Source organism: Schistocerca americana, chromosome 5, assembly GCF_021461395.2.
Source record: "Schistocerca americana isolate TAMUIC-IGC-003095 chromosome 5, iqSchAmer2.1, whole genome shotgun sequence".
Taxonomy (NCBI): domain Eukaryota; kingdom Metazoa; phylum Arthropoda; class Insecta; order Orthoptera; family Acrididae; genus Schistocerca; species Schistocerca americana.
The window spans coordinates 125254750-125277650 of record NC_060123.1 but is presented as its reverse complement, the minus strand read 5'-3'; the positions used below and the strand labels follow the sequence as shown (position 1 = coordinate 125277650).

The 22901-nt window shown below is 50.0% G+C and overlaps 38 non-coding genes across 38 annotated transcripts; all 38 read left to right on the top strand.

Annotated features, from left to right (window-relative positions):
- The first annotated feature begins 46 nt into the window (after nucleotides 1–46).
- Trnan-guu lies at nucleotides 47–120 on the top strand. Its single transcript has one exon. It is a non-coding gene; the product is annotated as a tRNA-Asn (tRNA).
- A 689-nt stretch (nucleotides 121–809) lies between these two features.
- Nucleotides 810–881, top strand: Trnat-cgu. Its single transcript has one exon. It is a non-coding gene; the product is annotated as a tRNA-Thr (tRNA).
- A 333-nt stretch (nucleotides 882–1214) lies between these two features.
- Nucleotides 1215–1288, top strand: Trnan-guu. The gene has a single exon. It is a non-coding gene; the product is annotated as a tRNA-Asn (tRNA).
- Nucleotides 1289–1977: 689 nt separating this feature from the next.
- On the top strand, nucleotides 1978–2049 carry Trnat-cgu. The gene has a single exon. It is a non-coding gene; the product is annotated as a tRNA-Thr (tRNA).
- Nucleotides 2050–2382: 333 nt separating this feature from the next.
- Nucleotides 2383–2456, top strand: Trnan-guu. Its single transcript has one exon. It is a non-coding gene; the product is annotated as a tRNA-Asn (tRNA).
- Nucleotides 2457–3501: 1045 nt separating this feature from the next.
- Nucleotides 3502–3573, top strand: Trnat-cgu. Its single transcript has one exon. It is a non-coding gene; the product is annotated as a tRNA-Thr (tRNA).
- Nucleotides 3574–3906: 333 nt separating this feature from the next.
- Nucleotides 3907–3980, top strand: Trnan-guu. Its single transcript has one exon. It is a non-coding gene; the product is annotated as a tRNA-Asn (tRNA).
- Nucleotides 3981–4669: 689 nt separating this feature from the next.
- Trnat-cgu lies at nucleotides 4670–4741 on the top strand. The gene has a single exon. It is a non-coding gene; the product is annotated as a tRNA-Thr (tRNA).
- Nucleotides 4742–5074: 333 nt separating this feature from the next.
- On the top strand, nucleotides 5075–5148 carry Trnan-guu. The gene has a single exon. It is a non-coding gene; the product is annotated as a tRNA-Asn (tRNA).
- A 689-nt stretch (nucleotides 5149–5837) lies between these two features.
- Trnat-cgu lies at nucleotides 5838–5909 on the top strand. Its single transcript has one exon. It is a non-coding gene; the product is annotated as a tRNA-Thr (tRNA).
- A 333-nt stretch (nucleotides 5910–6242) lies between these two features.
- Nucleotides 6243–6316, top strand: Trnan-guu. Its single transcript has one exon. It is a non-coding gene; the product is annotated as a tRNA-Asn (tRNA).
- A 689-nt stretch (nucleotides 6317–7005) lies between these two features.
- Nucleotides 7006–7077, top strand: Trnat-cgu. Its single transcript has one exon. It is a non-coding gene; the product is annotated as a tRNA-Thr (tRNA).
- A 333-nt stretch (nucleotides 7078–7410) lies between these two features.
- On the top strand, nucleotides 7411–7484 carry Trnan-guu. Its single transcript has one exon. It is a non-coding gene; the product is annotated as a tRNA-Asn (tRNA).
- Nucleotides 7485–8173: 689 nt separating this feature from the next.
- On the top strand, nucleotides 8174–8245 carry Trnat-cgu. The gene has a single exon. It is a non-coding gene; the product is annotated as a tRNA-Thr (tRNA).
- A 333-nt stretch (nucleotides 8246–8578) lies between these two features.
- On the top strand, nucleotides 8579–8652 carry Trnan-guu. Its single transcript has one exon. It is a non-coding gene; the product is annotated as a tRNA-Asn (tRNA).
- A 689-nt stretch (nucleotides 8653–9341) lies between these two features.
- On the top strand, nucleotides 9342–9413 carry Trnat-cgu. The gene has a single exon. It is a non-coding gene; the product is annotated as a tRNA-Thr (tRNA).
- A 333-nt stretch (nucleotides 9414–9746) lies between these two features.
- Nucleotides 9747–9820, top strand: Trnan-guu. The gene has a single exon. It is a non-coding gene; the product is annotated as a tRNA-Asn (tRNA).
- A 689-nt stretch (nucleotides 9821–10509) lies between these two features.
- Nucleotides 10510–10581, top strand: Trnat-cgu. Its single transcript has one exon. It is a non-coding gene; the product is annotated as a tRNA-Thr (tRNA).
- A 333-nt stretch (nucleotides 10582–10914) lies between these two features.
- Trnan-guu lies at nucleotides 10915–10988 on the top strand. Its single transcript has one exon. It is a non-coding gene; the product is annotated as a tRNA-Asn (tRNA).
- Nucleotides 10989–11677: 689 nt separating this feature from the next.
- Trnat-cgu lies at nucleotides 11678–11749 on the top strand. The gene has a single exon. It is a non-coding gene; the product is annotated as a tRNA-Thr (tRNA).
- Nucleotides 11750–12082: 333 nt separating this feature from the next.
- Trnan-guu lies at nucleotides 12083–12156 on the top strand. Its single transcript has one exon. It is a non-coding gene; the product is annotated as a tRNA-Asn (tRNA).
- A 689-nt stretch (nucleotides 12157–12845) lies between these two features.
- On the top strand, nucleotides 12846–12917 carry Trnat-cgu. Its single transcript has one exon. It is a non-coding gene; the product is annotated as a tRNA-Thr (tRNA).
- A 333-nt stretch (nucleotides 12918–13250) lies between these two features.
- Nucleotides 13251–13324, top strand: Trnan-guu. The gene has a single exon. It is a non-coding gene; the product is annotated as a tRNA-Asn (tRNA).
- A 689-nt stretch (nucleotides 13325–14013) lies between these two features.
- Nucleotides 14014–14085, top strand: Trnat-cgu. Its single transcript has one exon. It is a non-coding gene; the product is annotated as a tRNA-Thr (tRNA).
- A 333-nt stretch (nucleotides 14086–14418) lies between these two features.
- On the top strand, nucleotides 14419–14492 carry Trnan-guu. Its single transcript has one exon. It is a non-coding gene; the product is annotated as a tRNA-Asn (tRNA).
- Nucleotides 14493–15560: 1068 nt separating this feature from the next.
- On the top strand, nucleotides 15561–15632 carry Trnat-cgu. The gene has a single exon. It is a non-coding gene; the product is annotated as a tRNA-Thr (tRNA).
- Nucleotides 15633–15965: 333 nt separating this feature from the next.
- Nucleotides 15966–16039, top strand: Trnan-guu. Its single transcript has one exon. It is a non-coding gene; the product is annotated as a tRNA-Asn (tRNA).
- Nucleotides 16040–16728: 689 nt separating this feature from the next.
- Trnat-cgu lies at nucleotides 16729–16800 on the top strand. Its single transcript has one exon. It is a non-coding gene; the product is annotated as a tRNA-Thr (tRNA).
- Nucleotides 16801–17133: 333 nt separating this feature from the next.
- Nucleotides 17134–17207, top strand: Trnan-guu. Its single transcript has one exon. It is a non-coding gene; the product is annotated as a tRNA-Asn (tRNA).
- A 689-nt stretch (nucleotides 17208–17896) lies between these two features.
- Trnat-cgu lies at nucleotides 17897–17968 on the top strand. The gene has a single exon. It is a non-coding gene; the product is annotated as a tRNA-Thr (tRNA).
- A 333-nt stretch (nucleotides 17969–18301) lies between these two features.
- On the top strand, nucleotides 18302–18375 carry Trnan-guu. The gene has a single exon. It is a non-coding gene; the product is annotated as a tRNA-Asn (tRNA).
- A 689-nt stretch (nucleotides 18376–19064) lies between these two features.
- Nucleotides 19065–19136, top strand: Trnat-cgu. Its single transcript has one exon. It is a non-coding gene; the product is annotated as a tRNA-Thr (tRNA).
- Nucleotides 19137–19469: 333 nt separating this feature from the next.
- On the top strand, nucleotides 19470–19543 carry Trnan-guu. Its single transcript has one exon. It is a non-coding gene; the product is annotated as a tRNA-Asn (tRNA).
- A 689-nt stretch (nucleotides 19544–20232) lies between these two features.
- On the top strand, nucleotides 20233–20304 carry Trnat-cgu. Its single transcript has one exon. It is a non-coding gene; the product is annotated as a tRNA-Thr (tRNA).
- Nucleotides 20305–20637: 333 nt separating this feature from the next.
- Nucleotides 20638–20711, top strand: Trnan-guu. The gene has a single exon. It is a non-coding gene; the product is annotated as a tRNA-Asn (tRNA).
- A 689-nt stretch (nucleotides 20712–21400) lies between these two features.
- Nucleotides 21401–21472, top strand: Trnat-cgu. Its single transcript has one exon. It is a non-coding gene; the product is annotated as a tRNA-Thr (tRNA).
- A 333-nt stretch (nucleotides 21473–21805) lies between these two features.
- On the top strand, nucleotides 21806–21879 carry Trnan-guu. The gene has a single exon. It is a non-coding gene; the product is annotated as a tRNA-Asn (tRNA).
- A 689-nt stretch (nucleotides 21880–22568) lies between these two features.
- On the top strand, nucleotides 22569–22640 carry Trnat-cgu. The gene has a single exon. It is a non-coding gene; the product is annotated as a tRNA-Thr (tRNA).
- Nucleotides 22641–22901: the final 261 nt, after the last annotated feature.

The window sequence follows — 22901 nt, the reverse complement described above, 5'->3', positions numbered from 1 at the left end:
ATACGAATTGCGTTGATATACAGAGCACAAGGGAGCCAAAGTCAAGGCCTCCGTGGCGCAATCGGCTAGCGCGTTCGGCTGTTAACCGAAAGGTTGGTGGTTCGAGCCCACCCGGGGGCGAAATCTTTTTAACCGGCACCGAGGTGAGGGCATACGTCAACTTTGTTAGAGATACACAGCTAGTGTGACAATTTGGCTGCGTTTGAGTGATGCCACAGAGCCTTATACACATTCAGCCAAGTGACACTGTAGGTAAAAACATGGCCCTACACAGACGTTCTGCTGTTTTCCTTTTTATTCGTCATGTGTGACACTGCAGTAGAGGGACGCCCGCTACAAAAGACGTATTCTTTACATTCAATTTCAGCATATACGTCGCGAGTGCCATATGACAGGGCCTGTCTCTCGATGTCGATTTGTATTTGGTGTGTCTTAAGTGTCGGTCTGCAGTAGGCCGCTGTTGGCCGAGCGACGTGCAGTCGCCTTACATGAAGCCCCATGGGCAACGCCAGTGCCACTGTGGACAACAGCGCACTGTAGCCAGAGAGAGGAGCCGAAAGGCGCATTTCGCAGTCGAGCCACGCTATCCCACAAGCTGTGCACTAGGTCAGGATTGTGCAGACCGCTAACTTTTGGTGGGCCGACGCTCGTCGTCGATCGTAAGGGCGAAACATTCAAGAGAATTGGAAAACGGCAATGTGGACACCCCCAGCAGCAGCTGTGTGCCAAATCCGATATCTGGTCGAGGGCTGCAAGATTCAGTATGATGAAGTAACAATTTGGGGATAGCTCACAAACGCTAAGCTGCCGCCTTCTTAGCTCAGTGGTAGAGCACTGGTCTCGTAAACCAGGGGTCGTGAGTTCGAACCTCACAGAAGGCATTCATTTTTTAAACCTTCCTGCAAGGAGCGGAGCTATCTCGAGCAGCATCTAACACATGGCAGTACACTGAATGAAAGGGATGTTCTACAACCTATGACAAGTATTCTACTGGCCTCAGAGGTTTTCTGAATGCATAGGCAGAACATTGGTTTGTATGCATTTTGTAGTATAATGTCATGCTTGGCGATGTCATTCGTTTACGAGCCTCGCTACAGTGTGCATGCACGTTATCCATGTGAAGAGGCGTAAGCAAATGCTACCATTCTGCGAGATTCCTGCAGAAGGTATACGAATTGCGTTGATATACAGAGCACAAGGGAGCCAAAGTCAAGGCCTCCGTGGCGCAATCGGCTAGCGCGTTCGGCTGTTAACCGAAAGGTTGGTGGTTCGAGCCCACCCGGGGGCGAAATCGTTTTAACCGGCACCGAGGTGAGGGCATACGTCAACTTTGTTAGAGATACACAGCTAGTGTGACAATTTGGCTGCGTTTGAGTGATGCCACAGAGCCTTATACACATTCAGCCAAGTGACACTGTAGGTAAAAACATGGCCCTACACAGACGTTCTGCTGTTTTCCTTTTTATTCGTCATGTGTGACACTGCAGTAGAGGGACGCCCGCTACAAAAGACGTATTCTTTACATTCAATTTCAGCATATACGTCGCGAGTGCCATATGACAGGGCCTGTCTCTCGATGTCGATTTGTATTTGGTGTGTCTTAAGTGTCGGTCTGCAGTAGGCCGCTGTTGGCCGAGCGACGTGCAGTCGCCTTACATGAAGCCCCATGGGCAACGCCAGTGCCACTGTGGACAACAGCGCACTGTAGCCAGAGAGAGGAGCCGAAAGGCGCATTTCGCAGTCGAGCCACGCTATCCCACAAGCTGTGCACTAGGTCAGGATTGTGCAGACCGCTAACTTTTGGTGGGCCGACGCTCGTCGTCGATCGTAAGGGCGAAACATTCAAGAGAATTGGAAAACGGCAATGTGGACACCCCCAGCAGCAGCTGTGTGCCAAATCCGATATCTGGTCGAGGGCTGCAAGATTCAGTATGATGAAGTAACAATTTGGGGATAGCTCACAAACGCTAAGCTGCCGCCTTCTTAGCTCAGTGGTAGAGCACTGGTCTCGTAAACCAGGGGTCGTGAGTTCGAACCTCACAGAAGGCATTCATTTTTTAAACCTTCCTGCAAGGAGCGGAGCTATCTCGAGCAGCATCTAACACATGGCAGTACACTGAATGAAAGGGATGTTCTACAACCTATGACAAGTATTCTACTGGCCTCAGAGGTTTTCTGAATGCATAGGCAGAACATTGGTTTGTATGCATTTTGTAGTATAATGTCATGCTTGGCGATGTCATTCGTTTACGAGCCTCGCTACAGTGTGCATGCACGTTATCCATGTGAAGAGGCGTAAGCAAATGCTACCATTCTGCGAGATTCCTGCAGAAGGTATACGAATTGCGTTGATATACAGAGCACAAGGGAGCCAAAGTCAAGGCCTCCGTGGCGCAATCGGCTAGCGCGTTCGGCTGTTAACCGAAAGGTTGGTGGTTCGAGCCCACCCGGGGGCGAAATCGTTTTAACCGGCACCGAGGTGAGGGCATACGTCAACTTTGTTAGAGATACACAGCTAGTGTGACAATTTGACTGCGTTTGAGTGATGCCACAGAGCCTTATACACATTCAGCCAAGTGACACTGTAGGTAAAAACATGGCCCTACACAGACGTTCTGCTGTTTTCCTTTTTATTCGTCATGTGTGACACTGCAGTAGAGGGACGCCCGCTACAAAAGACGTATTCTTTACATTCAATTTCAGCATATACGTCGCGAGTGCCATATGACAGGGCCTGTCTCTCGATGTCGATTTGTATTTGGTGTGTCTTAAGTGTCGGTCTGCAGTAGGCCGCTGTTGGCCGAGCGACGTGCAGTCGTTTTAACCGGCACCGAGGTGAGGGCATACGTCAACTTTGTTAGAGATACACAGCTAGTGTGACAATTTGGCTGCGTTTGAGTGATGCCACAGAGCCTTATACACATTCAGCCAAGTGACACTGTAGGTAAAAACATGGCCCTACACAGACGTTCTGCTGTTTTCCTTTTTATTCGTCATGTGTGACACTGCAGTAGAGGGACGCCCGCTACAAAAGACGTATTCTTTACATTCAATTTCAGCATATACGTCGCGAGTGCCATATGACAGGGCCTGTCTCTCGATGTCGATTTGTATTTGGTGTGTCTTAAGTGTCGGTCTGCAGTAGGCCGCTGTTGGCCGAGCGACGTGCAGTCGCCTTACATGAAGCCCCATGGGCAACGCCAGTGCCACTGTGGACAACAGCGCACTGTAGCCAGAGAGAGGAGCCGAAAGGCGCATTTCGCAGTCGAGCCACGCTATCCCACAAGCTGTGCACTAGGTCAGGATTGTGCAGACCGCTAACTTTTGGTGGGCCGACGCTCGTCGTCGATCGTAAGGGCGAAACATTCAAGAGATTTGGAAAACGGCAATGTGGACACCCCCAGCAGCAGCTGTGTGCCAAATCCGATATCTGGTCGAGGGCTGCAAGATTCAGTATGATGAAGAAACAATTTGGGGATAGCTCACAAACGCTAAGCTGCCGCCTTCTTAGCTCAGTGGTAGAGCACTGGTCTCGTAAACCAGGGGTCGTGAGTTCGAACCTCACAGAAGGCATTCATTTTTTAAACCTTCCTGCAAGGAGCGGAGCTATCTCGAGCAGCATCTAACACATGGCAGTACACTGAATGAAAGGGATGTTCTACAACCTATGACAAGTATTCTACTGGCCTCAGAGGTTTTCTGAATGCATAGGCAGAACATTGGTTTGTATGCATTTTGTAGTATAATGTCATGCTTGGCGATGTCATTCGTTTACGAGCCTCGCTACAGTGTGCATGCACGTTATCCATGTGAAGAGGCGTAAGCAAATGCTACCATTCTGCGAGATTCCTGCAGAAGGTATACGAATTGCGTTGATATACAGAGCACAAGGGAGCCAAAGTCAAGGCCTCCGTGGCGCAATCGGCTAGCGCGTTCGGCTGTTAACCGAAAGGTTGGTGGTTCGAGCCCACCCGGGGGCGAAATCGTTTTAACCGGCACCGAGGTGAGGGCATACGTCAACTTTGTTAGAGATACACAGCTAGTGTGACAATTTGGCTGCGTTTGAGTGATGCCACAGAGCCTTATACACATTCAGCCAAGTGACACTGTAGGTAAAAACATGGCCCTACACAGACGTTCTGCTGTTTTCCTTTTTATTCGTCATGTGTGACACTGCAGTAGAGGGACGCCCGCTACAAAAGACGTATTCTTTACATTCAATTTCAGCATATACGTCGCGAGTGCCATATGACAGGGCCTGTCTCTCGATGTCGATTTGTATTTGGTGTGTCTTAAGTGTCGGTCTGCAGTAGGCCGCTGTTGGCCGAGCGACGTGCAGTCGCCTTACATGAAGCCCCATGGGCAACGCCAGTGCCACTGTGGACAACAGCGCACTGTAGCCAGAGAGAGGAGCCGAAAGGCGCATTTCGCAGTCGAGCCACGCTATCCCACAAGCTGTGCACTAGGTCAGGATTGTGCAGACCGCTAACTTTTGGTGGGCCGACGCTCGTCGTCGATCGTAAGGGCGAAACATTCAAGAGATTTGGAAAACGGCAATGTGGACACCCCCAGCAGCAGCTGTGTGCCAAATCCGATATCTGGTCGAGGGCTGCAAGATTCAGTATGATGAAGTAACAATTTGGGGATAGCTCACAAACGCTAAGCTGCCGCCTTCTTAGCTCAGTGGTAGAGCACTGGTCTCGTAAACCAGGGGTCGTGAGTTCGAACCTCACAGAAGGCATTCATTTTTTAAACCTTCCTGCAAGGAGCGGAGCTATCTCGAGCAGCATCTAACACATGGCAGTACACTGAATGAAAGGGATGTTCTACAACCTATGACAAGTATTCTACTGGCCTCAGAGGTTTTCTGAATGCATAGGCAGAACATTGGTTTGTATGCATTTTGTAGTATAATGTCATGCTTGGCGATGTCATTCGTTTACGAGCCTCGCTACAGTGTGCATGCACGTTATCCATGTGAAGAGGCGTAAGCAAATGCTACCATTCTGCGAGATTCCTGCAGAAGGTATACGAATTGCGTTGATATACAGAGCACAAGGGAGCCAAAGTCAAGGCCTCCGTGGCGCAATCGGCTAGCGCGTTCGGCTGTTAACCGAAAGGTTGGTGGTTCGAGCCCACCCGGGGGCGAAATCGTTTTAACCGGCACCGAGGTGAGGGCATACGTCAACTTTGTTAGAGATACACAGCTAGTGTGACAATTTGGCTGCGTTTGAGTGATGCCACAGAGCCTTATACACATTCAGCCAAGTGACACTGTAGGTAAAAACATGGCCCTACACAGACGTTCTGCTGTTTTCCTTTTTATTCGTCATGTGTGACACTGCAGTAGAGGGACGCCCGCTACAAAAGACGTATTCTTTACATTCAATTTCAGCATATACGTCGCGAGTGCCATATGACAGGGCCTGTCTCTCGATGTCGATTTGTATTTGGTGTGTCTTAAGTGTCGGTCTGCAGTAGGCCGCTGTTGGCCGAGCGACGTGCAGTCGCCTTACATGAAGCCCCATGGGCAACGCCAGTGCCACTGTGGACAACAGCGCACTGTAGCCAGAGAGAGGAGCCGAAAGGCGCATTTCGCAGTCGAGCCACGCTATCCCACAAGCTGTGCACTAGGTCAGGATTGTGCAGACCGCTAACTTTTGGTGGGCCGACGCTCGTCGTCGATCGTAAGGGCGAAACATTCAAGAGATTTGGAAAACGGCAATGTGGACACCCCCAGCAGCAGCTGTGTGCCAAATCCGATATCTGGTCGAGGGCTGCAAGATTCAGTATGATGAAGTAACAATTTGGGGATAGCTCACAAACGCTAAGCTGCCGCCTTCTTAGCTCAGTGGTAGAGCACTGGTCTCGTAAACCAGGGGTCGTGAGTTCGAACCTCACAGAAGGCATTCATTTTTTAAACCTTCCTGCAAGGAGCGGAGCTATCTCGAGCAGCATCTAACACATGGCAGTACACTGAATGAAAGGGATGTTCTACAACCTATGACAAGTATTCTACTGGCCTCAGAGGTTTTCTGAATGCATAGGCAGAACATTGGTTTGTATGCATTTTGTAGTATAATGTCATGCTTGGCGATGTCATTCGTTTACGAGCCTCGCTACAGTGTGCATGCACGTTATCCATGTGAAGAGGCGTAAGCAAATGCTACCATTCTGCGAGATTCCTGCAGAAGGTATACGAATTGCGTTGATATACAGAGCACAAGGGAGCCAAAGTCAAGGCCTCCGTGGCGCAATCGGCTAGCGCGTTCGGCTGTTAACCGAAAGGTTGGTGGTTCGAGCCCACCCGGGGGCGAAATCGTTTTAACCGGCACCGAGGTGAGGGCATACGTCAACTTTGTTAGAGATACACAGCTAGTGTGACAATTTGGCTGCGTTTGAGTGATGCCACAGAGCCTTATACACATTCAGCCAAGTGACACTGTAGGTAAAAACATGGCCCTACACAGACGTTCTGCTGTTTTCCTTTTTATTCGTCATGTGTGACACTGCAGTAGAGGGACGCCCGCTACAAAAGACGTATTCTTTACATTCAATTTCAGCATATACGTCGCGAGTGCCATATGACAGGGCCTGTCTCTCGATGTCGATTTGTATTTGGTGTGTCTTAAGTGTCGGTCTGCAGTAGGCCGCTGTTGGCCGAGCGACGTGCAGTCGCCTTACATGAAGCCCCATGGGCAACGCCAGTGCCACTGTGGACAACAGCGCACTGTAGCCAGAGAGAGGAGCCGAAAGGCGCATTTCGCAGTCGAGCCACGCTATCCCACAAGCTGTGCACTAGGTCAGGATTGTGCAGACCGCTAACTTTTGGTGGGCCGACGCTCGTCGTCGATCGTAAGGGCGAAACATTCAAGAGATTTGGAAAACGGCAATGTGGACACCCCCAGCAGCAGCTGTGTGCCAAATCCGATATCTGGTCGAGGGCTGCAAGATTCAGTATGATGAAGTAACAATTTGGGGATAGCTCACAAACGCTAAGCTGCCGCCTTCTTAGCTCAGTGGTAGAGCACTGGTCTCGTAAACCAGGGGTCGTGAGTTCGAACCTCACAGAAGGCATTCATTTTTTAAACCTTCCTGCAAGGAGCGGAGCTATCTCGAGCAGCATCTAACACATGGCAGTACACTGAATGAAAGGGATGTTCTACAACCTATGACAAGTATTCTACTGGCCTCAGAGGTTTTCTGAATGCATAGGCAGAACATTGGTTTGTATGCATTTCGTAGTATAATGTCATGCTTGGCGATGTCATTCGTTTACGAGCCTCGCTACAGTGTGCATGCACGTTATCCATGTGAAGAGGCGTAAGCAAATGCTACCATTCTGCGAGATTCCTGCAGAAGGTATACGAATTGCGTTGATATACAGAGCACAAGGGAGCCAAAGTCAAGGCCTCCGTGGCGCAATCGGCTAGCGCGTTCGGCTGTTAACCGAAAGGTTGGTGGTTCGAGCCCACCCGGGGGCGAAATCGTTTTAACCGGCACCGAGGTGAGGGCATACGTCAACTTTGTTAGAGATACACAGCTAGTGTGACAATTTGGCTGCGTTTGAGTGATGCCACAGAGCCTTATACACATTCAGCCAAGTGACACTGTAGGTAAAAACATGGCCCTACACAGACGTTCTGCTGTTTTCCTTTTTATTCGTCATGTGTGACACTGCAGTAGAGGGACGCCCGCTACAAAAGACGTATTCTTTACATTCAATTTCAGCATATACGTCGCGAGTGCCATATGACAGGGCCTGTCTCTCGATGTCGATTTGTATTTGGTGTGTCTTAAGTGTCGGTCTGCAGTAGGCCGCTGTTGGCCGAGCGACGTGCAGTCGCCTTACATGAAGCCCCATGGGCAACGCCAGTGCCACTGTGGACAACAGCGCACTGTAGCCAGAGAGAGGAGCCGAAAGGCGCATTTCGCAGTCGAGCCACGCTATCCCACAAGCTGTGCACTAGGTCAGGATTGTGCAGACCGCTAACTTTTGGTGGGCCGACGCTCGTCGTCGATCGTAAGGGCGAAACATTCAAGAGATTTGGAAAACGGCAATGTGGACACCCCCAGCAGCAGCTGTGTGCCAAATCCGATATCTGGTCGAGGGCTGCAAGATTCAGTATGATGAAGTAACAATTTGGGGATAGCTCACAAACGCTAAGCTGCCGCCTTCTTAGCTCAGTGGTAGAGCACTGGTCTCGTAAACCAGGGGTCGTGAGTTCGAACCTCACAGAAGGCATTCATTTTTTAAACCTTCCTGCAAGGAGCGGAGCTATCTCGAGCAGCATCTAACACATGGCAGTACACTGAATGAAAGGGATGTTCTACAACCTATGACAAGTATTCTACTGGCCTCAGAGGTTTTCTGAATGCATAGGCAGAACATTGGTTTGTATGCATTTTGTAGTATAATGTAATGCTTGGCGATGTCATTCGTTTACGAGCCTCGCTACAGTGTGCATGCACGTTATCCATGTGAAGAGGCGTAAGCAAATGCTACCATTCTGCGAGATTCCTGCAGAAGGTATACGAATTGCGTTGATATACAGAGCACAAGGGAGCCAAAGTCAAGGCCTCCGTGGCGCAATCGGCTAGCGCGTTCGGCTGTTAACCGAAAGGTTGGTGGTTCGAGCCCACCCGGGGGCGAAATCGTTTTAACCGGCACCGAGGTGAGGGCATACGTCAACTTTGTTAGAGATACACAGCTAGTGTGACAATTTGGCTGCGTTTGAGTGATGCCACAGAGCCTTATACACATTCAGCCAAGTGACACTGTAGGTAAAAACATGGCCCTACACAGACGTTCTGCTGTTTTCCTTTTTATTCGTCATGTGTGACACTGCAGTAGAGGGACGCCCGCTACAAAAGACGTATTCTTTACATTCAATTTCAGCATATACGTCGCGAGTGCCATATGACAGGGCCTGTCTCTCGATGTCGATTTGTATTTGGTGTGTCTTAAGTGTCGGTCTGCAGTAGGCCGCTGTTGGCCGAGCGACGTGCAGTCGCCTTACATGAAGCCCCATGGGCAACGCCAGTGCCACTGTGGACAACAGCGCACTGTAGCCAGAGAGAGGAGCCGAAAGGCGCATTTCGCAGTCGAGCCACGCTATCCCACAAGCTGTGCACTAGGTCAGGATTGTGCAGACCGCTAACTTTTGGTGGGCCGACGCTCGTCGTCGATCGTAAGGGCGAAACATTCAAGAGATTTGGAAAACGGCAATGTGGACACCCCCAGCAGCAGCTGTGTGCCAAATCCGATATCTGGTCGAGGGCTGCAAGATTCAGTATGATGAAGTAACAATTTGGGGATAGCTCACAAACGCTAAGCTGCCGCCTTCTTAGCTCAGTGGTAGAGCACTGGTCTCGTAAACCAGGGGTCGTGAGTTCGAACCTCACAGAAGGCATTCATTTTTTAAACCTTCCTGCAAGGAGCGGAGCTATCTCGAGCAGCATCTAACACATGGCAGTACACTGAATGAAAGGGATGTTCTACAACCTATGACAAGTATTCTACTGGCCTCAGAGGTTTTCTGAATGCATAGGCAGAACATTGGTTTGTATGCATTTTGTAGTATAATGTCATGCTTGGCGATGTCATTCGTTTACGAGCCTCGCTACAGTGTGCATGCACGTTATCCATGTGAAGAGGCGTAAGCAAATGCTACCATTCTGCGAGATTCCTGCAGAAGGTATACGAATTGCGTTGATATACAGAGCACAAGGGAGCCAAAGTCAAGGCCTCCGTGGCGCAATCGGCTAGTGCGTTCGGCTGTTAACCGAAAGATTGGTGGTTCGAGCCCACCCGGGGGCGAAATCGTTTTAACCGGCACCGAGGTGAGGGCATACGTCAACTTTGTTAGAGATACACAGCTAGTGTGACAATTTGGCTGCGTTTGAGTGATGCCACAGAGCCTTATACACATTCAGCCAAGTGACACTGTAGGTAAAAACATGGCCCTACACAGACGTTCTGCTGTTTTCCTTTTTATTCGTCATGTGTGACACTGCAGTAGAGGGACGCCCGCTACAAAAGACGTATTCTTTACATTCAATTTCAGCATATACGTCGCGAGTGCCATATGACAGGGCCTGTCTCTCGATGTCGATTTGTATTTGGTGTGTCTTAAGTGTCGGTCTGCAGTAGGCCGCTGTTGGCCGAGCGACGTGCAGTCGCCTTACATGAAGCCCCATGGGCAACGCCAGTGCCACTGTGGACAACAGCGCACTGTAGCCAGAGAGAGGAGCCGAAAGGCGCATTTCGCAGTCGAGCCACGCTATCCCACAAGCTGTGCACTAGGTCAGGATTGTGCAGACCGCTAACTTTTGGTGGGCCGACGCTCGTCGTCGATCGTAAGGGCGAAACATTCAAGAGATTTGGAAAACGGCAATGTGGACACCCCCAGCAGCAGCTGTGTGCCAAATCCGATATCTGGTCGAGGGCTGCAAGATTCAGTATGATGAAGTAACAATTTGGGGATAGCTCACAAACGTTAAGCTGCCGCCTTCTTAGCTCAGTGGTAGAGCACTGGTCTCGTAAACCAGGGGTCGTGAGTTCGAACCTCACAGAAGGCATTCATTTTTTAAACCTTCCTGCAAGGAGCGGAGCTATCTCGAGCAGCATCTAACACATGGCAGTACACTGAATGAAAGGGATGTTCTACAACCTATGACAAGTATTCTACTGGCCTCAGAGGTTTTCTGAATGCATAGGCAGAACATTGGTTTGTATGCATTTTGTAGTATAATGTCATGCTTGGCGATGTCATTCGTTTACGAGCCTCGCTACAGTGTGCATGCACGTTATCCATGTGAAGAGGCGTAAGCAAATGCTACCATTCTGCGAGATTCCTGCAGAAGGTATACGAATTGCGTTGATATACAGAGCACAAGGGAGCCAAAGTCAAGGCCTCCGTGGCGCAATCGGCTAGCGCGTTCGGCTGTTAACCGAAAGGTTGGTGGTTCGAGCCCACCCGGGGGCGAAATCGTTTTAACCGGCACCGAGGTGAGGGCATACGTCAACTTTGTTAGAGACACACAGCTAGTGTGACAATTTGGCTGCGTTTGAGTGATGCCACAGAGCCTTATACACATTCAGCCAAGTGACACTGTAGGTAAAAACATGGCCCTACACAGACGTTCTGCTGTTTTCCTTTTTATTCGTCATGTGTGACACTGCAGTAGAGGGACGCCCGCTACAAAAGACGTATTCTTTACATTCAATTTCAGCATATACGTCGCGAGTGCCATATGACAGGGCCTGTCTCTCGATGTCGATTTGTATTTGGTGTGTCTTAAGTGTCGGTCTGCAGTAGGCCGCTGTTGGCCGAGCGACGTGCAGTCGCCTTACATGAAGCCCCATGGGCAACGCCAGTGCCACTGTGGACAACAGCGCACTGTAGCCAGAGAGAGGAGCCGAAAGGCGCATTTCGCAGTCGAGCCACGCTATCCCACAAGCTGTGCACTAGGTCAGGATTGTGCAGACCGCTAACTTTTGGTGGGCCGACGCTCGTCGTCGATCGTAAGGGCGAAACATTCAAGAGATTTGGAAAACGGCAATGTGGACACCCCCAGCAGCAGCTGTGTGCCAAGTCCGATATCTGGTCGAGGGCTGCAAGATTCAGTATGATGAAGTAACAATTTGGGGATAGCTCACAAACGCTAAGCTGCCGCCTTCTTAGCTCAGTGGTAGAGCACTGGTCTCGTAAACCAGGGGTCGTGAGTTCGAACCTCACAGAAGGCATTCATTTTTTAAACCTTCCTGCAAGGAGCGGAGCTATCTCGAGCAGCATCTAACACATGGCAGTACACTGAATGAAAGGGATGTTCTACAACCTATGACAAGTATTCTACTGGCCTCAGAGGTTTTCTGAATGCATAGGCAGAACATTGGTTTGTATGCATTTTGTAGTATAATGTCATGCTTGGCGATGTCATTCGTTTACGAGCCTCGCTACAGTGTGCATGCACGTTATCCATGTGAAGAGGCGTAAGCAAATGCCACCATTCTGCGAGATTCCTGCAGAAGGTATACGAATTGCGTTGATATACAGAGCACAAGGGAGCCAAAGTCAAGGCCTCCGTGGCGCAATCGGCTAGCGCGTTCGGCTGTTAACCGAAAGGTTGGTGGTTCGAGCCCACCCGGGGGCGAAATCGTTTTAACCGGCACCGAGGTGAGGGCATACGTCAACTTTGTTAGAGATACACAGCTAGTGTGACAATTTGGCTGCGTTTGAGTGATGCCACAGAGCCTTATACACATTCAGCCAAGTGACACTGTAGGTAAAAACATGGCCCTACACAGACGTTCTGCTGTTTTCCTTTTTATTCGTCATGTGTGACACTGCAGTAGAGGGACGCCCGCTACAAAAGACGTATTCTTTACATTCAATTTCAGCATATACGTCGCGAGTGCCATATCACAGGGCCTGTCTCTCGATGTCGATTTGTATTTGGTGTGTCTTAAGTGTCGGTCTGCAGTAGGCCGCTGTTGGCCGAGCGACGTGCAGTCGCCTTACATGAAGCCCCATGGGCAACGCCAGTGCCACTGTGGACAACAGCGCACTGTAGCCAGAGAGAGGAGCCGAAAGGCGCATTTCGCAGTCGAGCCACGCTATCCCACAAGCTGTGCACTAGGTCAGGATTGTGCAGACCGCTAACTTTTGGTGGGCCGACGCTCGTCGTCGATCGTAAGGGCGAAACATTCAAGAGATTTGGAAAACGGCAATGTGGACACCCCCAGCAGCAGCTGTGTGCCAAATCCGATATCTGGTCGAGGGCTGCAAGATTCAGTATGATGAAGTAACAATTTGGGGATAGCTCACAAACGCTAAGCTGCCGCCTTCTTAGCTCAGTGGTAGAGCACTGGTCTCGTAAACCAGGGGTCGTGAGTTCGAACCTCACAGAAGGCATTCATTTTTTAAACCTTCCTGCAAGGAGCGGAGCTATCTCGAGCAGCATCTAACACATGGCAGTACACTGAATGAAAGGGATGTTCTACAACCTATGACAAGTATTCTACTGGCCTCAGAGGTTTTCTGAATGCATAGGCAGAACATTGGTTTGTATGCATTTTGTAGTATAATGTCATGCTTGGCGATGTCATTCGTTTACGAGCCTCGCTACAGTGTGCATGCACGTTATCCATGTGAAGAGGCGTAAGCAAATGCCACCATTCTGCGAGATTCCTGCAGAAGGTATACGAATTGCGTTGATATACAGAGCACAAGGGAGCCAAAGTCAAGGCCTCCGTGGCGCAATCGGCTAGCGCGTTCGGCTGTTAACCGAAAGGTTGGTGGTTCGAGCCCACCCGGGGGCGAAATCGTTTTAACCGGCACCGAGGTGAGGGCATACGTCAACTTTGTTAGAGATACACAGCTAGTGTGACAATTTGGCTGCGTTTGAGTGATGCCACAGAGCCTTATACACATTCAGCCAAGTGACACTGTAGGTAAAAACATGGCCCTACACAGACGTTCTGCTGTTTTCCTTTTTATTCGTCATGTGTGACACTGCAGTAGAGGGACGCCCGCTACAAAAGACGTATTCTTTACATTCAATTTCAGCATATACGTCGCGAGTGCCATATGACAGGGCCTGTCTCTCGATGTCGATTTGTATTTGGTGTGTCTTAAGTGTCGGTCTGCAGTAGGCCGCTGTTGGCCGAGCGACGTGCAGTCGCCTTACATGAAGCCCCATGGGCAACGCCAGTGCCACTGTGGACAACAGCGCACTGTAGCCAGAGAGAGGAGCCGAAAGGCGCATTTCGCAGTCGAGCCACGCTATCCCACAAGCTGTGCACTAGGTCAGGATTGTGCAGACCGCTAACTTTTGGTGGGCCGACGCTCGTCGTCGATCGTAAGGGCGAAACATTCAAGAGATTTGGAAAACGGCAATGTGGACACCCCCAGCAGCAGCTGTGTGCCAAATCCGATATCTGGTCGAGGGCTGCAAGATTCAGTATGATGAAGTAACAATTTGGGGATAGCTCACAAACGCTAAGCTGCCGCCTTCTTAGCTCAGTGGTAGAGCACTGGTCTCGTAAACCAGGGGTCGTGAGTTCGAACCTCACAGAAGGCATTCATTTTTTAAACCTTCCTGCAAGGAGCGGAGCTATCTCGAGCAGCATCTAACACATGGCAGTACACTGAATAAAAGGGATGTTCTATAACCTATGACAAGTATTCTACTGGCCTCAGAGGTTTTCTGAATGCATAGGCAGAACATTGGTTTGTATGCATTTTGTAGTATAATGTCATGCTTGGCGATGTCATTCGTTTACGAGCCTCGCTACAGTGTGCATGCACGTTATCCATGTGAAGAGGCGTAAGCAAATGCTACCATTCTGCGAGATTCCTGCAGAAGGTATACGAATTGCGTTGATATACAGAGCACAAGGAAGCCAAAGTCAAGGCCTCCGTGGCGCAATCGGCTAGCGCGTTCGGCTGTTAACCGAAAGGTTGGTGGTTCGAGCCCACCCGGGGGGGAAATCGTTTTAACCGGCACCGAGGTGAGGACATACGTCAACTTTGTTAGAGATACACAGCTAGTGTGACAATTTGGCTGCGTTTGAGTGATGCCACAGAGCCTTATACACATTCAGCCAAGTGACACTGTAGGTAAAAACATGGCCCTACACAGACGTTCTGCTGTTTTCCTTTTTATTCGTCATGTGTGACACTGCAGTAGAGGGACGCCCGCTACAAAAGACGTATTCTTTACATTCAATTTCAGCATATACGTCGCGAGTGCCATATGACAGGGCCTGTCTCTCGATGTCGATTTGTATTTGGTGTGTCTTAAGTGTCGGTCTGCAGTAGGCCGCTGTTGGCCGAGCGACGTGCAGTCGCAGCCCACCCGGGGGCGAAATCGTTTTAACCGGCACCGAGGTGAGGGCATACGTCAACTTTGTTAGAGATACACAGCTAGTGTGACAATTTGGCTGCGTTTGAGTGATGCCACAGAGCCTTATACACATTCAGCCAAGTGACACTGTAGGTAAAAACATGGCCCTACACAGACGTTCTGCTGTTTTCCTTTTTATTCGTCATGTGTGACACTGCAGTAGAGGGACGCCCGCTACAAAAGACGTATTCTTTACATTCAATTTCAGCATATACGTCGCGAGTGCCATATGACAGGGCCTGTCTCTCGATGTCGATTTGTATTTGGTGTGTCTTAAGTGTCGGTCTGCAGTAGGCCGCTGTTGGCCGAGCGACGTGCAGTCGCCTTACATGAAGCCCCATGGGCAACGCCAGTGCCACTGTGGACAACAGCGCACTGTAGCCAGAGAGAGGAGCCGAAAGGCGCATTTCGCAGTCGAGCCACGCTATCCCACAAGCTGTGCACTAGGTCAGGATTGTGCAGACCGCTAACTTTTGGTGGGCCGACGCTCGTCGTCGATCGTAAGGGCGAAACATTCAAGAGATTTGGAAAACGGCAATGTGGACACCCCCAGCAGCAGCTGTGTGCCAAATCCGATATCTGGTCGAGGGCTGCAAGATTCAGTATGATGAAGTAACAATTTGGGGATAGCTCACAAACGCTAAGCTGCCGCCTTCTTAGCTCAGTGGTAGAGCACTGGTCTCGTAAACCAGGGGTCGTGAGTTCGAACCTCACAGAAGGCATTCATTTTTTAAACCTTCCTGCAAGGAGCGGAGCTATCTCGAGCAGCATCTAACACATGGCAGTACACTGAATGAAAGGGATGTTCTACAACCTATGACAAGTATTCTACTGGCCTCAGAGGTTTTCTGAATGCATAGGCAGAACATTGGTTTGTATGCATTTTGTAGTATAATGTCATGCTTGGCGATGTCATTCGTTTACGAGCCTCGCTACAGTGTGCATGCACGTTATCCATGTGAAGAGGCGTAAGCAAATGCTACCATTCTGCGAGATTCCTGCAGAAGGTATACGAATTGCGTTGATATACAGAGCACAAGGGAGCCAAAGTCAAGGCCTCCGTGGCGCAATCGGCTAGCGCGTTCGGCTGTTAACCGAAAGGTTGGTGGTTCGAGCCCACCCGGGGGCGAAATCGTTTTAACCGGCACCGAGGTGAGGGCATACGTCAACTTTGTTAGAGATACACAGCTAGTGTGACAATTTGGCTGCGTTTGAGTGATGCCACAGAGCCTTATACACATTCAGCCAAGTGACACTGTAGGTAAAAACATGGCCCTACACAGACGTTCTGCTGTTTTCCTTTTTATTCGTCATGTGTGACACTGCAGTAGAGGGACGCCCGCTACAAAAGACGTATTCTTTACATTCAATTTCAGCATATACGTCGCGAGTGCCATATGACAGGGCCTGTCTCTCGATGTCGATTTGTATTTGGTGTGTCTTAAGTGTCGGTCTGCAGTAGGCCGCTGTTGGCCGAGCGACGTGCAGTCGCCTTACATGAAGCCCCATGGGCAACGCCAGTGCCACTGTGGACAACAGCGCACTGTAGCCAGAGAGAGGAGCCGAAAGGCGCATTTCGCAGTCGAGCCACGCTATCCCACAAGCTGTGCACTAGGTCAGGATTGTGCAGACCGCTAACTTTTGGTGGGCCGACGCTCGTCGTCGATCGTAAGGGCGAAACATTCAAGAGATTTGGAAAACGGCAATGTGGACACCCCCAGCAGCAGCTGTGTGCCAAGTCCGATATCTGGTCGAGGGCTGCAAGATTCAGTATGATGAAGTAACAATTTGGGGATAGCTCACAAACGCTAAGCTGCCGCCTTCTTAGCTCAGTGGTAGAGCACTGGTCTCGTAAACCAGGGGTCGTGAGTTCGAACCTCACAGAAGGCATTCATTTTTTAAACCTTCCTGCAAGGAGCGGAGCTATCTCGAGCAGCATCTAACACATGGCAGTACACTGAATGAAAGGGATGTTCTACAACCTATGACAAGTATTCTACTGGCCTCAGAGGTTTTCTGAATGCATAGGCAGAACATTGGTTTGTATGCATTTTGTAGTATAATGTCATGCTTGGCGATGTCATTCGTTTACGAGCCTCGCTACAGTGTGCATGCACGTTATCCATGTGAAGAGGCGTAAGCAAATGCTACCATTCTGCGAGATTCCTGCAGAAGGTATACGAATTGCGTTGATATACAGAGCACAAGGGAGCCAAAGTCAAGGCCTCCGTGGCGCAATCGGCTAGCGCGTTCGGCTGTTAACCGGAAGGTTGGTGGTTCGAGCCCACCCGGGGGCGAAATCGTTTTAACCGGCACCGAGGTGAGGGCATACGTCAACTTTGTTAGAGATACACAGCTAGTGTGACAATTTGGCTGCGTTTGAGTGATGCCACAGAGCCTTATACACATTCAGCCAAGTGACACTGTAGGTAAAAACATGGCCCTACACAGACGTTCTGCTGTTTTCCTTTTTATTCGTCATGTGTGACACTGCAGTAGAGGGACGCCCGCTACAAAAGACGTATTCTTTACATTCAATTTCAGCGTATACGTCGCGAGTGCCATATGACAGGGCCTGTCTCTCGATGTCGATTTGTATTTGGTGTGTCTTAAGTGTCGGTCTGCAGTAGGCCGCTGTTGGCCGAGCGACGTGCAGTCGCCTTACATGAAGCCCCATGGGCAACGCCAGTGCCACTGTGGACAACAGCGCACTGTAGCCAGAGAGAGGAGCCGAAAGGCGCATTTCGCAGTCGAGCCACGCTATCCCACAAGCTGTGCACTAGGTCAGGATTGTGCAGACCGCTAACTTTTGGTGGGCCGACGCTCGTCGTCGATCGTAAGGGCGAAACATTCAAGAGATTTGGAAAACGGCAATGTGGACACCCCCAGCAGCAGCTGTGTGCCAAATCCGATATCTGGTCGAGGGCTGCAAGATTCAGTATGATGAAGTAACAATTTGGGGATAGCTCACAAACGCTAAGCTGCCGCCTTCTTAGCTCAGTGGTAGAGCACTGGTCTCGTAAACCAGGGGTCGTGAGTTCGAACCTCACAGAAGGCATTCATTTTTTAAACCTTCCTGCAAGGAGCGGAGCTATCTCGAGCAGCATCTAACACATGGCAGTACACTGAACAAAAGGGATGTTCTACAACCTATGACAAGTATTCTACTGGCCTCAGAGGTTTTCTGAATGCATAGGCAGAACATTGGTTTGTATGCATTTTGTAGTATAATGTCATGCTTGGCGATGTCATTCGTTTACGAGCCTCGCTACAGTGTGCATGCACGTTATCCATGTGAAGAGGCGTAAGCAAATGCTACCATTCTGCGAGATTCCTGCAGAAGGTATACGAATTGCGTTGATATACAGAGCACAAGGAAGCCAAAGTCAAGGCCTCCGTGGCGCAATCGGCTAGCGCGTTCGGCTGTTAACCGAAAGGTTGGTGGTTCGAGCCCACCCGGGGGCGAAATCGTTTTAACCGGCACCGAGGTGAGGACATACGTCAACTTTGTTAGAGATACACAGCTAGTGTGACAATTTGGCTGCGTTTGAGTGATGCCACAGAGCCTTATACACATTCAGCCAAGTGACACTGTAGGTAAAAACATGGCCCTACACAGACGTTCTGCTGTTTTCCTTTTTATTCGTCATGTGTGACACTGCAGTAGAGGGACGCCCGCTACAAAAGACGTATTCTTTACATTCAATTTCAGCATATACGTCGCGAGTGCCATATGACAGGGCCTGTCTCTCGATGTCGATTTGTATTTGGTGTGTCTTAAGTGTCGGTCTGCAGTAGGCCGCTGTTGGCCGAGCGACGTGCAGTCGCCTTACATGAAGCCCCATGGGCAACGCCAGTGCCACTGTGGACAACAGCGCACTGTAGCCAGAGAGAGGAGCCGAAAGGCGCATTTCGCAGTCGAGCCACGCTATCCCACAAGCTGTGCACTAGGTCAGGATTGTGCAGACCGCTAACTTTTGGTGGGCCGACGCTCGTCGTCGATCGTAAGGGCGAAACATTCAAGAGATTTGGAAAACGGCAATGTGGACACCCCCAGCAGCAGCTGTGTGCCAAGTCCGATATCTGGTCGAGGGCTGCAAGATTCAGTATGATGAAGTAACAATTTGGGGATAGCTCACAAACGCTAAGCTGCCGCCTTCTTAGCTCAGTGGTAGAGCACTGGTCTCGTAAACCAGGGGTCGTGAGTTCGAACCTCACAGAAGGCATTCATTTTTTAAACCTTCCTGCAAGGAGCGGAGCTATCTCGAGCAGCATCTAACACATGGCAGTACACTGAATGAAAGGGATGTTCTACAACCTATGACAAGTATTCTACTGGCCTCAGAGGTTTTCTGAATGCATAGGCAGAACATTGGTTTGTATGCATTTTGTAGTATAATGTCATGCTTGGCGATGTCATTCGTTTACGAGCCTCGCTACAGTGTGCATGCACGTTATCCATGTGAAGAGGCGTAAGCAAATGCTACCATTCTGCGAGATTCCTGCAGAAGGTATACGAATTGCGTTGATATACAGAGCACAAGGGAGCCAAAGTCAAGGCCTCCGTGGCGCAATCGGCTAGCGCGTTCGGCTGTTAACCGAAAGGTTGGTGGTTCGAGCCCACCCGGGGGCGAAATCGTTTTAACCGGCACCGAGGTGAGGGCATACGTCAACTTTGTTAGAGATACACAGCTAGTGTGACAATTTGGCTGCGTTTGAGTGATGCCACAGAGCCTTATACACATTCAGCCAAGTGACACTGTAGGTAAAAACATGGCCCTACACAGACGTTCTGCTGTTTTCCTTTTTATTCGTCATGTGTGACACTGCAGTAGAGGGACGCCCGCTACAAAAGACGTATTCTTTACATTCAATTTCAGCGTATACGTCGCGAGTGCCATATGACAGGGCCTGTCTCTCGATGTCGATTTGTATTTGGTGTGTCTTAAGTGTCGGTCTGCAGTAGGCCGCTGTTGGCCGAGCGACGTGCAGTCGCCTTACATGAAGCCCCATGGGCAACGCCAGTGCCACTGTGGACAACAGCGCACTGTAGCCAGAGAGAGGAGCCGAAAGGCGCATTTCGCAGTCGAGCCACGCTATCCCACAAGCTGTGCACTAGGTCAGGATTGTGCAGACCGCTAACTTTTGGTGGGCCGACGCTCGTCGTCGATCGTAAGGGCGAAACATTCAAGAGATTTGGAAAACGGCAATGTGGACACCCCCAGCAGCAGCTGTGTGCCAAATCCGATATCTGGTCGAGGGCTGCAAGATTCAGTATGATGAAGTAACAATTTGGGGATAGCTCACAAACGCTAAGCTGCCGCCTTCTTAGCTCAGTGGTAGAGCACTGGTCTCGTAAACCAGGGGTCGTGAGTTCGAACCTCACAGAAGGCATTCATTTTTTAAACCTTCCTGCAAGGAGCGGAGCTATCTCGAGCAGCATCTAACACATGGCAGTACACTGAACAAAAGGGATGTTCTACAACCTATGACAAGTATTCTACTGGCCTCAGAGGTTTTCTGAATGCATAGGCAGAACATTGGTTTGTATGCATTTTGTAGTATAATGTCATGCTTGGCGATGTCATTCGTTTACGAGCCTCGCTACAGTGTGCATGCACGTTATCCATGTGAAGAGGCGTAAGCAAATGCTACCATTCTGCGAGATTCCTGCAGAAGGTATACGAATTGCGTTGATATACAGAGCACAAGGGAGCCAAAGTCAAGGCCTCCGTGGCGCAATCGGCTAGCGCGTTCGGCTGTTAACCGAAAGGTTGGTGGTTCGAGCCCACCCGGGGGCGAAATCGTTTTAACCGGCACCGAGGTGAGGGCATACGTCAACTTTGTTAGAGATACACAGCTAGTGTGACAATTTGGCTGCGTTTGAGTGATGCCACAGAGCCTTATACACATTCAGCCAAGTGACACTGTAGGTAAAAACATGGCCCTACACAGACGTTCTGCTGTTTTCCTTTTTATTCGTCATGTGTGACACTGCAGTAGAGGGACGCCCGCTACAAAAGACGTATTCTTTACATTCAATTTCAGCGTATACGTCGCGAGTGCCATATGACAGGGCCTGTCTCTCGATGTCGATTTGTATTTGGTGTGTCTTAAGTGTCGGTCTGCAGTAGGCCGCTGTTGGCCGAGCGACGTGCAGTCGCCTTACATGAAGCCCCATGGGCAACGCCAGTGCCACTGTGGACAACAGCGCACTGTAGCCAGAGAGAGGAGCCGAAAGGCGCATTTCGCAGTCGAGCCACGCTATCCCACAAGCTGTGCACTAGGTCAGGATTGTGCAGACCGCTAACTTTTGGTGGGCCGACGCTCGTCGTCGATCGTAAGGGCGAAACATTCAAGAGATTTGGAAAACGGCAATGTGGACACCCCCAGCAGCAGCTGTGTGCCAAATCCGATATCTGGTCGAGGGCTGCAAGATTCAGTATGATGAAGTAACAATTTGGGGATAGCTCACAAACGCTAAGCTGCCGCCTTCTTAGCTCAGTGGTAGAGCACTGGTCTCGTAAACCAGGGGTCGTGAGTTCGAACCTCACAGAAGGCATTCATTTTTTAAACCTTCCTGCAAGGAGCGGAGCTATCTCGAGCAGCATCTAACACATGGCAGTACACTGAACAAAAGGGATGTTCTACAACCTATGACAAGTATTCTACTGGCCTCAGAGGTTTTCTGAATGCATAGGCAGAACATTGGTTTGTATGCATTTTGTAGTATAATGTCATGCTTGGCGATGTCATTCGTTTACGAGCCTCGCTACAGTGTGCATGCACGTTATCCATGTGAAGAGGCGTAAGCAAATGCTACCATTCTGCGAGATTCCTGCAGAAGGTATACGAATTGCGTTGATATACAGAGCACAAGGAAGCCAAAGTCAAGGCCTCCGTGGCGCAATCGGCTAGCGCGTTCGGCTGTTAACCGAAAGGTTGGTGGTTCGAGCCCACCCGGGGGCGAAATCGTTTTAACCGGCACCGAGGTGAGGACATACGTCAACTTTGTTAGAGATACACAGCTAGTGTGACAATTTGGCTGCGTTTGAGTGATGCCACAGAGCCTTATACACATTCAGCCAAGTGACACTGTAGGTAAAAACATGGCCCTACACAGACGTTCTGCTGTTTTCCTTTTTATTCGTCATGTGTGACACTGCAGTAGAGGGACGCCCGCTACAAAAGACGTATTCTTTACATTCAATTTCAGCATATACGTCGCGAGTGCCATATGACAGGGCCTGTCTCTCGATGTCGATTTGTATTTGGTGTGTCTTAAGTGTCGGTCTGCAGTAGGCCGCTGTTGGCCGAGCGACGTGCAGTCGCCTTACATGAAGCCCCATGGGCAACGCCAGTGCCACTGTGGACAACAGCGCACTGTAGCCAGAGAGAGGAGCCGAAAGGCGCATTTCGCAGTCGAGCCACGCTATCCCACAAGCTGTGCACTAGGTCAGGATTGTGCAGACCGCTAACTTTTGGTGGGCCGACGCTCGTCGTCGATCGTAAGGGCGAAACATTCAAGAGATTTGGAAAACGGCAATGTGGACACCCCCAGCAGCAGCTGTGTGCCAAGTCCGATATCTGGTCGAGGGCTGCAAGATTCAGTATGATGAAGTAACAATTTGGGGATAGCTCACAAACGCTAAGCTGCCGCCTTCTTAGCTCAGTGGTAGAGCACTGGTCTCGTAAACCAGGGGTCGTGAGTTCGAACCTCACAGAAGGCATTCATTTTTTAAACCTTCCTGCAGGGAGCGGAGCTATCTCGAGCAGCATCTAACACATGGCAGTACACTGAATGAAAGGGATGTTCTACAACCTATGACAAGTATTCTACTGGCCTCAGAGGTTTTCTGAATGCATAGGCAGAACATTGGTTTGTATGCATTTTGTAGTATAATGTCATGCTTGGCGATGTCATTCGTTTACGAGCCTCGCTACAGTGTGCATGCACGTTATCCATGTGAAGAGGCGTAAGCAAATGCTAC